The following is a 12,259-nucleotide window of genomic DNA, read 5'->3' on the forward strand; positions in this document are numbered from 1 at the left end:
GTTGCAAGGCTATCAGTTTCACCCTGAAGTCAGTAAGGCTTTCATATACAGGGATGTGGCTGATAAGAAATGGCCTTAAATTTGGTTTCCTTCTCATCATACTCCATCAAAACTGTGCTATAAGATCATTGCTTTTTGCTTCAGCACCTGCTTCATGTTCATTGTTTGCTGCTAAAAATATGCCAGCGAGTCAGGCATATATGATAATCACATAGTGCTGGTGCAGAGGCAGTTTTATTGAAGAAATGGCAGAAGCCACTTCTGTCAGTCATTACATCAGTGAGACGAGTGAGGACAACGCAGCACCCTGGAGGTCACAGTGAGATTTCAGAGAGTCATGGCATAATCTCCTCCAGCAGTGCAACAGCTGGCCACCTTTAGTGATATAACACATGGAAATATATATTGGGAGAATGTATGAAAAGCTCTCTGTTTTTAAGAACTTAAACTCTGAAATATCCATCCATCCATTTTCTCCCACTCTTGTTTTTGCCCTTGTATATGTAATGTTTTCAGCAGAAAGTTTGGATCACAAATACATTAGGTAGCGTAGCTTACTGCTAAAATTATATATGGCAATTAAAAAATTTATAGTTCAAAGTACATTAAAAGTACAAGGTAAATAAAAACACCTCAAAATTCAGAATTAGTCATGTGAGATTTCTTAGCTGTTTGTGGGCCACAGTTTCAATCATTCTCTGCTATTTGTGACAATAAATGCTTATATGTGATGCAATGTACGAGGCATAAAAAGCCCTAAAATCACAATGTGTAGAGCACCTGGAGCAAGGATGTATGCAGCCTGTAGTGTTTCCTGTAGATAACAGAGGATGAAGTTGTTTTTAACGATCGGTGACCTGATTTAAAAACAAAATCTTGTTACACAGTTTTGGAATCACTTGCTTACTCACTCGTCTTCTCTGCGTGATGCGTTTTCTCACCCTTTCACACACAAACTACCCCCACCTCCTCCAGTCTGCCTCTGCACCCTGTAGACGCCCCTAATAAGGCAACATGTGTTGTGAGTGGCTGCCTCGGAGAGAGGTCACCCCGTCAGGCAGCCTGCCTGTGTTTATCAAGGGACCATCTCCACGCCTTCTCCCCGCTGCTCTATCTTGTTTTCCTTGCCATTCCTTCTTTTCCTTCCCCAGATTTGCCATCCGTGCATCTGCCTCACACACTCCTCTTGTCTCTCCCACTCATTCCCAACAACTCCTTCTCATTCTCCATGTCTTTCTCTCTCTTCTACTCTTTATTGCATTCATTTTATTTCACTTTGTCTTATCGGTTTCTCCACCACTTCCAGTAGCAACAAACACAAGACATCCTCTTTCACTCATTCTCTGTCTCATTGGTTGCATACAAATTTATCATTTCAAAATCTGCCAGACGTCATTCATAAGGCTTTTCTTAGAAGTAAACCACAGTGGCAGGGGATGTAATACTTCAAGCTTTCCAAGTAATAAAGATGGACTACGGGTGGATGAGCTGATGACAAGATGGGAACTCGTGTCAGACATCACGACCAGCGCTCAGGTTTAAGATCTGATTTGCAATCCTCTTCTATCATTCAGAATTTACAGTAACCCAATAAAGAAGTGTCTCCTTAATTTTATATGAGGATATCATTTAAAAGGTCAGCTGTAAATATCTCACTTATGCAATTTTTGTACAATTTTTAGTGCATTTGTACAATAAATGAGCTTTCTTAATGCACAATATCAGCAAATCTAAATTTTAAATTAAAAAAAATACTTCACTTTTGAAATTAGGATATCCTGCCAAAACATTATCTGTAAATAAATCATAGCAACAAAACTCTGATGTTAACAGGCCGTCAGCGACATTAAAGGGATGGATGTGCACATTCAGACCACTTGGTGGTCTCACGGTCTGTTAGGTGGAAGACACAATGTGAAACTTTGCTCTACAATTTCATCACTTTTCAGCACAGGATGTACAAACGCTGTCATGCAACCTTCAATAAAACTCAACACCCAGAACATCATGTAAACACCACTTAACAAATCCCTGCATGACTCAGCATCAAAGCATCTCTCTGCTAATCACGCTTGACCTGAGAAGCCCAAGCTGGATATAAAGAGTTTTAGCTAAGTTTGGAGGTATTCCTACAGACAGCAACACCATAGGATAGTTTGTTTGAATCTGTTTTGACAGCCTTAGCTTTACTGGGCTTAAAACTTTCTGTGATGATACTTATGGGGGGCTTGTGTCGAGTACAATGTTGTGCTTTTGCATTCCGAGTTAAAGACAATATTTCAACTCACAAAAACAAGCACTTAATTCCCGTGCATACCATTCCTGCTGCACTGCATCACAATCTGCAGCCACTTTAGTGAGTTAAAGAAAAATAATTTCCATGAAGTCATTTGGTGAGTTTAAACTGCTATGTGTCAACATTATAAAGAAAAAAATGATTAAATGATTCCAAATATTAACCATAATGACACAATAAAAAAATCATTATACACACTGATTAACTAAACAGAGAAATCATTCCCCAAATTTCCTTTACACTCTATATATTTTGTTGTCGTCATAGTGGATCATCTGCCTCAATCTCACCTGACCCTTAGCATCCTCTTCTACATGTCATCCTTCACTGCAACCGTGAATCTGGTCTTTTCCTCCTGTCGGGCAGCTCCGTCTTCAGCATCTTTTGTCTAGTGTCTCCACTTTTCCTCCTCTGCCAATGTCTAAACCATCTCAACCTTCACTCTCTAACTTTGTCTCCAAACTACTGAACCTGAGCTGTCCCTCTGACATACTCATTTCTACCACTGACCCTCCTGGTCCCTCTTACTATCTTCAGCTGTGCCACCTTCTTCTCCTTCTCAAGCTCCGATATTGCCTTCGCCTCTGTCTCCAAACCAGACATTGTAGCAGGTCTCACTATCACTATTGAAACTTTCCCTTTCGCCATTGCTGCTATCCTTTCATCCTTGACACTCGTCTCTGAGGGATGAGACATTTGTCTCTGTCCACTCCTCTTCCTTACCTCTCTTGTGTACTGTCTGTTGCTTTGGTTGATTTGACCCTGGAGTTAATTTTGCCAAAAAGTGATGAACAACAAACAACTATCAGCAACCAGCAGCTAAAACTGATCCAGGGTTACAAACTTGATTCTTTTTAAATTAAATCCTCTGGCCCTGCCTCACAGTCCACCAGTATATATGTTAGGTTAATGGTTGGTACTAAATTATCTTCATGTCCAGGGTGCATCTAGTCAAATATGAGCTGGAATGGGCTACAACTTCCCTGTGACCCAAGAACAATACCTGAGAAAAAAATGGATGGATGGTTCATAAATCTGTACTTTTTATTCACAAGATTTTATTTTTAATCTGGATTTAAAAGATAATTACATAGAAACAGCAGTCAGCCTCCTCTTGTGGCCACAAGCACAGCTTGGTCCCTGTGTGACTCTTTTCTAAACCAGATATTTAAATTTAAACGTTAAGACGCTCTCTTTTTTTCCTCTATGTTTCTTCACAACGTCGTTGTGATGTCACACTGCAGATGGGTTACTTTGCTCAGCATTGTTTTTCAGGTTCTCTAATACTCTGTACAGCATATGAATCTCTGCTCCCGCTAACTACTCACATCTTGTTTTAGTCCACATGAATAAATTAATTCTGTCATTTTCTTTTCCCAGAACTTTTCCCAGAGTAGTAAAAAAACAAGATTACAGCACATCTGGTGCTTACTGTAGAACAGCAAAAAGCTTTTGTTTCATTGCAGAAAAATGTTGATTATATCTACATGCTACTTTGCACTTCCAGCAGCAGCAGACAATATGCTCAAAGTTGGCCTGCCTAATAAAGGTTGGCCTGCCTAATAAAGGTTGGCCTGCCTTTATTAGGAGAATTTCTTCCTTTTTGATTAGCTATTGTGCACTAAATCACATAGAGATACATGTGCTTATGTAGACACATGTACACACACGTACAAGATGCACACACAGGTCAAATGAGAAGCAGAGTGAGCACTGCTGGAACTTTCATGCTTCCTCCTTCCTTAAACATTTACTCTGGCATTCCCTCTTTAGATTCACATCTGTGTTCCTCTCTGCTGAGTTGCATCAGCTCTGCCTGACGCTCAACACAGAAATCTGCCCGCTCTGCTCTTATATGGATATTGATGAGCACAGAGGTCGATGCAGAGGAGAGACACTAGAGTTCATCAACTCTCAGAGCAGTAGAGAGGGAGGAAAACAAAACAGAGATGGAGACCGAGAGAGAATCAGTAACAGAGGAGGAGGACGATTTCACGCGAGAAATGATTACTTAATGATTTGGCTATCCTTTCTTTAGGGGTACATTGTCCGTTGTCTTCACATTATACAACATTACGAGGTAGCTTAAGGCAACTCATGAGCAGACAAAGGAGAAACATCAGTTCAATTAGATACAGTGCATAGTTACTTTTGTACTTTGCATTAATGCAGATCCATTTCTGCAGCTTCTCTACTGTTTGCTTGATAAAGAGCAGACAACTGAGCTGAGACAGACTCCATGATTAGCCACTGCTCTTATTAAAGCCCATGTTACACTATTGGAGATTCAGACTGACTATAATCAACGTGATTGCAGACAATAAAATGACCAAAACAAAGGCGACAAACCCTCAGTTATGAGTTGTAAAACATTATGAAGCAAGAACACGATATCAGTAAGAGAGGATATCCTTAATATGGACACCTTAGGCACACAGTTCTGGCACCGAAGTCCCCAGCTCTATGGTGTACAAACTTTATGTTTACAAATGACAGCCAATCAGAAGAAAGTTAGCTTAAATGGAGGGGGAAAGGAGCTGAAAGGGCTTGTTTCAGAGTGTTGAAGAAACAAGAGACTGCACTGGGGTCGAATAAGAGATAAAAATAGGATTATTTATAACTATGAATCACACAAAACTACTTTAGAAGGGGCCAAGAATAAAAATACAGAGCTGAAAAGGAGCACAATAATTCCCTTTTCACTCATAATCACATGCTAAAAATCGGTCAGAGATTATCCATGGCACTTGAGTATCTACAGAGATCTTGTGTTAAAGAACTCATTTATTAATTTGCATGCATTGGCCAACTTCAGAGGTTTCTATCACCCTTAACCTAAACATTAATCATACAATTAGAGTAAAGCCAGACTATTAGAAGACCCAGAATGGATAGCTGCCTAACACAGTGCGGACAGCAGACAGCACAATCACAAATCATGCTGAGCTGAGGAGACAGGGGTCAGGAAAGTTTCTCATTCAGGCTGCAGAAGAGTGATGAAAGGATTTTAAAGAAGTAGAAATGGCTCTAATTAGCCTAGACTACAGCTAAGATTAATGCACACCAGAGAAATCCTTTCCCTTTGATAAAGTTATGAGAAGTTATGCTTAAAAGCATGGAAATCTGTTGTTAAAGTCAGTCAACCTGCAATTCTTGTATAGCACTTCCCTACTCTCCCAGAGCACTCACAGCGCTTTATACAGCATGTCTCATTTACCCAATCACACGAGCCCTTCTTATGCAGAATTGCTTTCTATCTACCATTCACACACCGATGGATACATCAGAGAGCAAGTGTATCGGCAGATATATGTCCTGTCGGATAATATCTGCATGTTAACAAATATTTATCTGGTGTGTTATTTTGACTCAGTGTTCAAAAGAAAAATAATTTTTTAGAAACATGAAATTTTTGCTTCCTTGAAAGAAACAAATCAATCTTCTAATTTGAATATTTGTTTTCTAGAGATGAAACACACTATAAACCCTTGCTGTTCTTCAAAGTAGATCAAACACGTATCCAATAAAACAGAACAAAGTATGTATGTATGCATGTATTGCTAACTGGGTAAATGCCTACACATAAGCTCGTAACACTTGGAGGTTTGAGCCAATCTCAATTCTCATTTGTGGATGAACAGAGTCCAGTGGCACAGGGTCAAGCCTGGGGCCGGCCAGTAAACCTGTCTGTTCACTTTGATGAGTGCAGCAGGTGCAGAGCACCAAACAACTGGTGTATGGCATCACATGCTCCCCCCACCACCCCTCACAGAGGCACACATGCTATAAAAACAAAACTGTGGAGAAATGATGCCGGCCGATGCCGGAACAACACACTGGCCCAGCACATACTCATCAGATCAGCTGCACTTGCATACCACCATACAGCTATAATCTGGGGCTTGGAATGCTAATACCCATGTGGTTACTTGAGACATAAGTGCAAAACTAACAAGAAGCAGACTCGGCTATGAAGAAAATGTAAGCTAGACACCATCTGAAGACTGTTCAGTTTTGTGTTTTGGAGGTAAAGTTTGCCTCCATTCATGGGCATATGACAGAAAAGGAGGGACAATGAAGGACGTCTTCCAATCATAAAGAGAACATTTAAACTATAGGACTGTTGTTAAAGTCAGTGAACCTGCAAACACAACCACCTACAGGAGTAACAGTCATCTATGAGTGTTTTGTACCACTCTGAAACTATAAATAAAGATTCCTCTAAAAATATAATCAAATCAAAGTCTTAGAAACATTATACAGATGGTCATTGAGCTAAAGAGGTCTTATTACAAAGCATTTCGCCTACAAATATCTGTTCAGCATTTTAAAAATGACATCCAATTTGACGACGCATCATTTGGTGATTGCGCACAATGCCAAGTTTACTTAATCAAACAAGCAGAAAGTTACCGGTATCTTTAAGCATTGTTGCCCTCTATATGTTTATGCTAAATGACTGACGTTTCATAAAAATAAAGGAATTTGCAATCATGTAATCTGTTTATATGTGATGTGCTGACTTAGAATTTAGGATAGCAGACATAAGATTAAACCAGCAGAGATAAAATCATACTTGCAACTCACGTTAGCTCCAATAAAAAGGAATCGAGAAAAGTGGTTCACAGGTGAAGTCCATCTATCCTGGAAGGAGAGATATCAAACCGCCACACAATGATGCTGAGGAGGCAGGAGGTGCAGGTGTGAGCAGGTAAACCCAAACAGAGAGCCTAAGTCATCTACCGTGAAGCAGGTCCAACCTCAGCAGCTGACAAATATATCCCGGTGCTTTCCCTCTAGCTCTGCGGTTCTGAGATAAATAAATCAGTCCTGGAACAGCCAAGCAAAGAAAGGGAAGGAGGGAGAGGGAGAAAGAAGGAGAGGGAGTGGGGTATGCAGGAGATGGGTGAAGGACAGAGGGAAAAGAACTGAGGGGAAAAGAGGGGTGAAGCTGAGAAAAGGTACACAGGCTAGGTGTCTGGATACTCCTATAGTTAGTGATTCTTCAAACTATTCCAAAAGTGAAGATAGGTGGTTCCTGAAATGTCCATTCTGCAAATCAGGTTTGTATCACCGGTCTAATAGAGTTTAAACTGAGGGTCAGAGGCGACACCGCGCTACTTCCAAAGAGTTTAGGGAGTGCGGGCCAAAATTGTTGCAGTAACCTTATCCCACAGCTACCATGTATGGGCTGAAGAGAGCAGCCTCAATTGAGGGGCATCTGCCATAAATAGCCAGGCAGCGTCGGGCTCCCGGAGCAGGAGGATCGAATCAGCTGTTACAACTACAATCCAGCAGCACTGCGTGATCCAGGCTGCGCAGGAACGCCTGCTCTATGACACCAGGGTCATACACAGCGCACTGTTTCACTTGCATTCATTTCAACCAGCCACCTGACCAGTTTGTTCAAAGAAACTAGGATTGCATCAAACGCTGGGATGATGCTGCATTTCATGTTAGGACATTTAAATTCATCTCTGGAGCTTGAGGGGCACAACTGTCACTACATATGCAGCCTCATTGTGCAGAATTTCACATAAATTTGACAGATTATCAACACGATCCATGTCAAACTGCTTACACAGGACAGCTGTGAGATGCTCAAAACAGGAACTCTTGAGCCGACTGTTTACAAAAGCTCACATGTATGACACAGTTTAAAAAGTTGCAGTTTTCATGTCCAAAACAGACAAAAAAAAACAAATGCATATCACTACTTTAACTTCATCTGCTACTACAAGGACTCCTTGCCATGTTTTAAACAAAGTGAATCAAACAGTAAAATACAAACGCAAATGCAGTAAAGCAATTATGGGCTTTTTAAGATGTTTGATAACAGCAGGGACATTAAACTGTATTAAATAAGTCCTAACGCTGTATTTTCTATATAAAAAAAGATCAGCACATCCAGGTGATTAACTTGTGGCTACCGATATGTGTCTTTGGGAACTGTGGTGAAAGAGAAGCAGGTCAATTTAGGGTTTTGCTCCTTGTTACAGTCGGTTTTGTGTTTAATTGCTGTTTGTCTCCATCTTGTGGTGTTGCATTGTAACTGCAGGACAGGTCACCAATTCAAACATTTTACAGAATAAAGATTAAAGATAAAGAAATCACTTTATGTAGTTATGTTCATAATTTATCTCCTTACAACACATTGGAAAAATTTTATTTTTCTGTTCTGACCTTTTTCTGTCATTTTTTTTGCCACATTTATGTAGTTTTATCTATGAGTAACAGTCAGATGCGTAATCAATATACTTCAGTAATTTCAGTCAACAATGTTGCTGCCTTACACATCTGTTTTGGGTATATCTACACATTCATGACTTTTACTCTCATTTTTTTCCTATATAAAATGCATCTTTGTGGTTAGATACACACACAAGTAGGATTAATGTGCATTCAATAAAGGCAATGACCACTTACCTAACAGAAATCTATCCATTTGTCTGTTATTTTGTGGCCTTGGTAAACCAAAACATATTTTCCAGTTGAGAAAATGACCCTAAAATTAAAAAAAACTGGTTAAGAAATAATTTTATTACAATTGTGTTCATGGGAAGCTTTTTGCATGCAGAAAAATCCTGTTTACAGTCAGGAATACAAGTTTATGTGGACAGGCTGAAGGGTGGCAGAAAATGAGGGCAACTGTCACTGTGGCATTAATGGACTTACTTATTCCACATCCAGCACAGGCAAGCAGGCTTGACAGGTGTACAGTAATGACAGATATGTAGGCAACTTACTGAGAACTGGACTGACTCAGAGGCTGAGGCAGCTGTGATGGAGGGACAGCTGGAGATGGATGGCAGGGAGGTCTGCAGAACAAAGCCAGACTGTTTCATTCAAAGAATCCCAAGTACACAAAAAGACAAAAGAGAAGTGATGCTTTCCTTGATACAATGGGGAAGTGTATGAAGATTTGGAATAACCTTGCTGTTTGCATTATTTGGTGATTAAGTGAGAGTTACAGACAAAAAGAATTCTAATTACAACCATTACAAATCCCCAGCATTTACCAACAGTTTGTACATCACCTGACTGGACAGCAGTAATCTCAAACTGGTAGCTTTGGATCCAATGTGAACAGCATTCAGGGGAAATTTCAGATCATCCTTCTTTGCAGATATCCTTCATCTCAGCTGTATTCAGTGTAAATGCACATCTTAACGTCATTCTATTGGATTAAGGTTTTGGACGCTTCAAAAGACAGATTATCTTTATTTGAAGCCATTCTGAATTAGATTTGCTTCAATATTCAGGTTCATTGTCCATGCTGTCAATCCATACAAGACACAGAAGCTAGATGTGTGTGTGTGTGTGTGTGTGTGTGTGTATACTCTATATATACTATATATATATAGTATATATAGAGTATATATTAGTGACCTATTGTTTTTCTAGGCTCTTAATAATAAAGGTAGAGACAGCACTGCACAGTAGCACTCAAAATATTTTAGCTACTGAATTAGCATCATATAACTATATAAGGAAACACTATTCTAGCAGTACAGACTTTATAATTTAATTAAGTAGCAGTGTATTAGCCCCTAATGTACAACAATCAACAGTTTCGTTTAACTGAAGGCGTGCAGGTGTAATTTTTTTTATATATTTACCTGAGCTAGCTCTTATCAAGGTTACAGGCGGCCATTTTGAAAGTTCAACACTGGGAAAAGTACCACCTCAGTCTTTGAGACAACTTTCAGTTAAAAACGAGCACCAGAGAAAATGTTCAGAGTCATAGTAAGAAATAAAGGTAAGACCACGACAAACCTTTTCTCAAAAAAGTCCAAAATTCCAGTTTAAATGTCCAGAGAAAGCTAACTAAACTTTAATTAGCTTTCTGTAAATAACACTAACTATGGCATTTTACCATTAAAGACTGGGAACTCTTGAAAGTGTGAAACAGGACTGAAATAAAACCTTTTACTGGTTTATTAATTATGGCCACATCCAGAGTAAAGTATATAAAAAATACTATACAGCTATACTGTGTAAGTAACCATTATACTGGCTAATATAGTGGAGGTCACCCTCCTGGTGTCAAAACACTTTCATCTGTCAGTGTTTTTAATGTCGCAGCTGATCCTTGTAATTTAGCTTGCACTCCAAATATGGTAACTGTCAGAAGCTGCATGTAGCTTAAGAAACAACGCTGCAGTGCCTTTGTACGCTGTGCCCATGAACAAAAAACACCCACAGCGTAATGAAAAGACAGCCTACCTATATTGGGATCAATAAAGTATCATATAAGAGAAAGCAGTAATCTGACTTTTCACTCTCATCTTAGAAAAAAAAGATGGCACACAGAGGAAATTGAAGAGGATGGATGCCCTCCAAGTCTCCCAGAGAGCATGCTGGGAGGTTTTTACAAGGTTCAGCTCAAGTATTGTCTTTGCCAACGCTTTGATCCAGCAAGTGGAGCTCAGTGTGACAGTCTGGCACAGTAATTGGGCTGAAATTGCCAGCACACAAGTGAACATGTGTGAAAACACTCGCATATTTGTGCTTATACACGTATGCTTGCTTTCCATTGCCTTAGCATTGCTCAAAGAATAAAAGTCAGCTCTTTGAAAATGAAACATTTCCATAATAATGACTTACCCACTCGAGGAGCCCAGTTACTTGTGCTGATTTTCTCTCGTTTTCCATATTGCGGGACAGTGTCAGCAGCTGAGATCAGATGCCTCATGTGCAAGCTCTAAAACAATGTATACAAAGCCTGTATGGCAGCATCACCAACACACAATTTTCATTTTCTCAGATCACTTTTAGGATGTATAATTTAGCTCCAGAGATGAACCTGTAAAGGGGCCACCAATGTAAAAACTTTTTCCAAAAACCAACATGATATCAGAGTAATGGTAACTGTAACTGGTTCTGCTTTTATATACATAACTGGTTTCGTTTGTAATATAAAAGACTTTATCATATATTGTATTTCATACATATGCACCCCTTATTGTCTTTGCTCATGTCCTGGCGCATATGTGATATAAGTGCACATTTCTAAAAAAAAATAAAAAAATAAAAATTGCATACATACAGACAACAGCAACTGTCACAAACACCATTTTCATGCAAAGAGTTTATTTATGAATCAGACTGCAGTATCATACAACAGTAGCACAATCATATGACTATGGATTATGCTCATATTTATAGATACAAAGATAAAGGCATGTCTTAAAAGAAAAAAAATGAATGAGTTCTCTTTTGATTTACTCTAAAAATAGCTTTTAAATACTTGGCATAGTTTTGTAAATTAAATTATGAAACATAATGTTTTGCCCACTGGTTTTACTATTGGAGTACCAAATGCAAATATACTTTATGAAAAACATTTTTTTTTCCTCCTCTCTCTTGCATTTCATGCAAGGAAGAAAAAAAAGATGTCAGTGAGTACAAAAAGCACTTAAATCTCATATGAAAATAGAAAATATTACAAGTGTGCATAATTACTTCATGTTGCACATAACCTGCAGTACAAAAAGTCAAACGACACTATGTTCAAGTGTACCTGACATGCCAATTATTGGGGGAGGGGGGCGTATGTACTGAAATAGCTATTTAAATGTCGTCAGGGGCAGTTTATACACCAGACTAAGGCGAGGCCCTTTAGTCTTCAGAATGAATTGAAAATGAGATGTTAGTAATTATGGGCGTGCCAGCTTGTCCTCCCTGTGATGCTGACTATGAGCTTGTCTTGAAGCACTGACCCTCCTCTCGTACTTATAATAAATTATGCTTTTTGTATTGTTTGAAGTTCACAGTTTTGGACTCAATGTTCCTACAGATAAACAGCATGAAGAGCAGAAACTATCCGCAATGCTACTGTACCTCTCCAGCCAGAGGGATGGCAGAACAGTAAGTTGTTGGTACAAACCTAAGGTATGAAACAGTGCTTAGTACGTTAATATTTGGCATTTCCTGGAGTGTAATGTAATGCACACATCATAA

The sequence above is a fragment of the Aulonocara stuartgranti genome (assembly GCF_965226115.1).
Source record: "Aulonocara stuartgranti genome assembly, chromosome: 18".
Classification (NCBI taxonomy): domain Eukaryota; kingdom Metazoa; phylum Chordata; class Actinopteri; order Cichliformes; family Cichlidae; genus Aulonocara; species Aulonocara stuartgranti.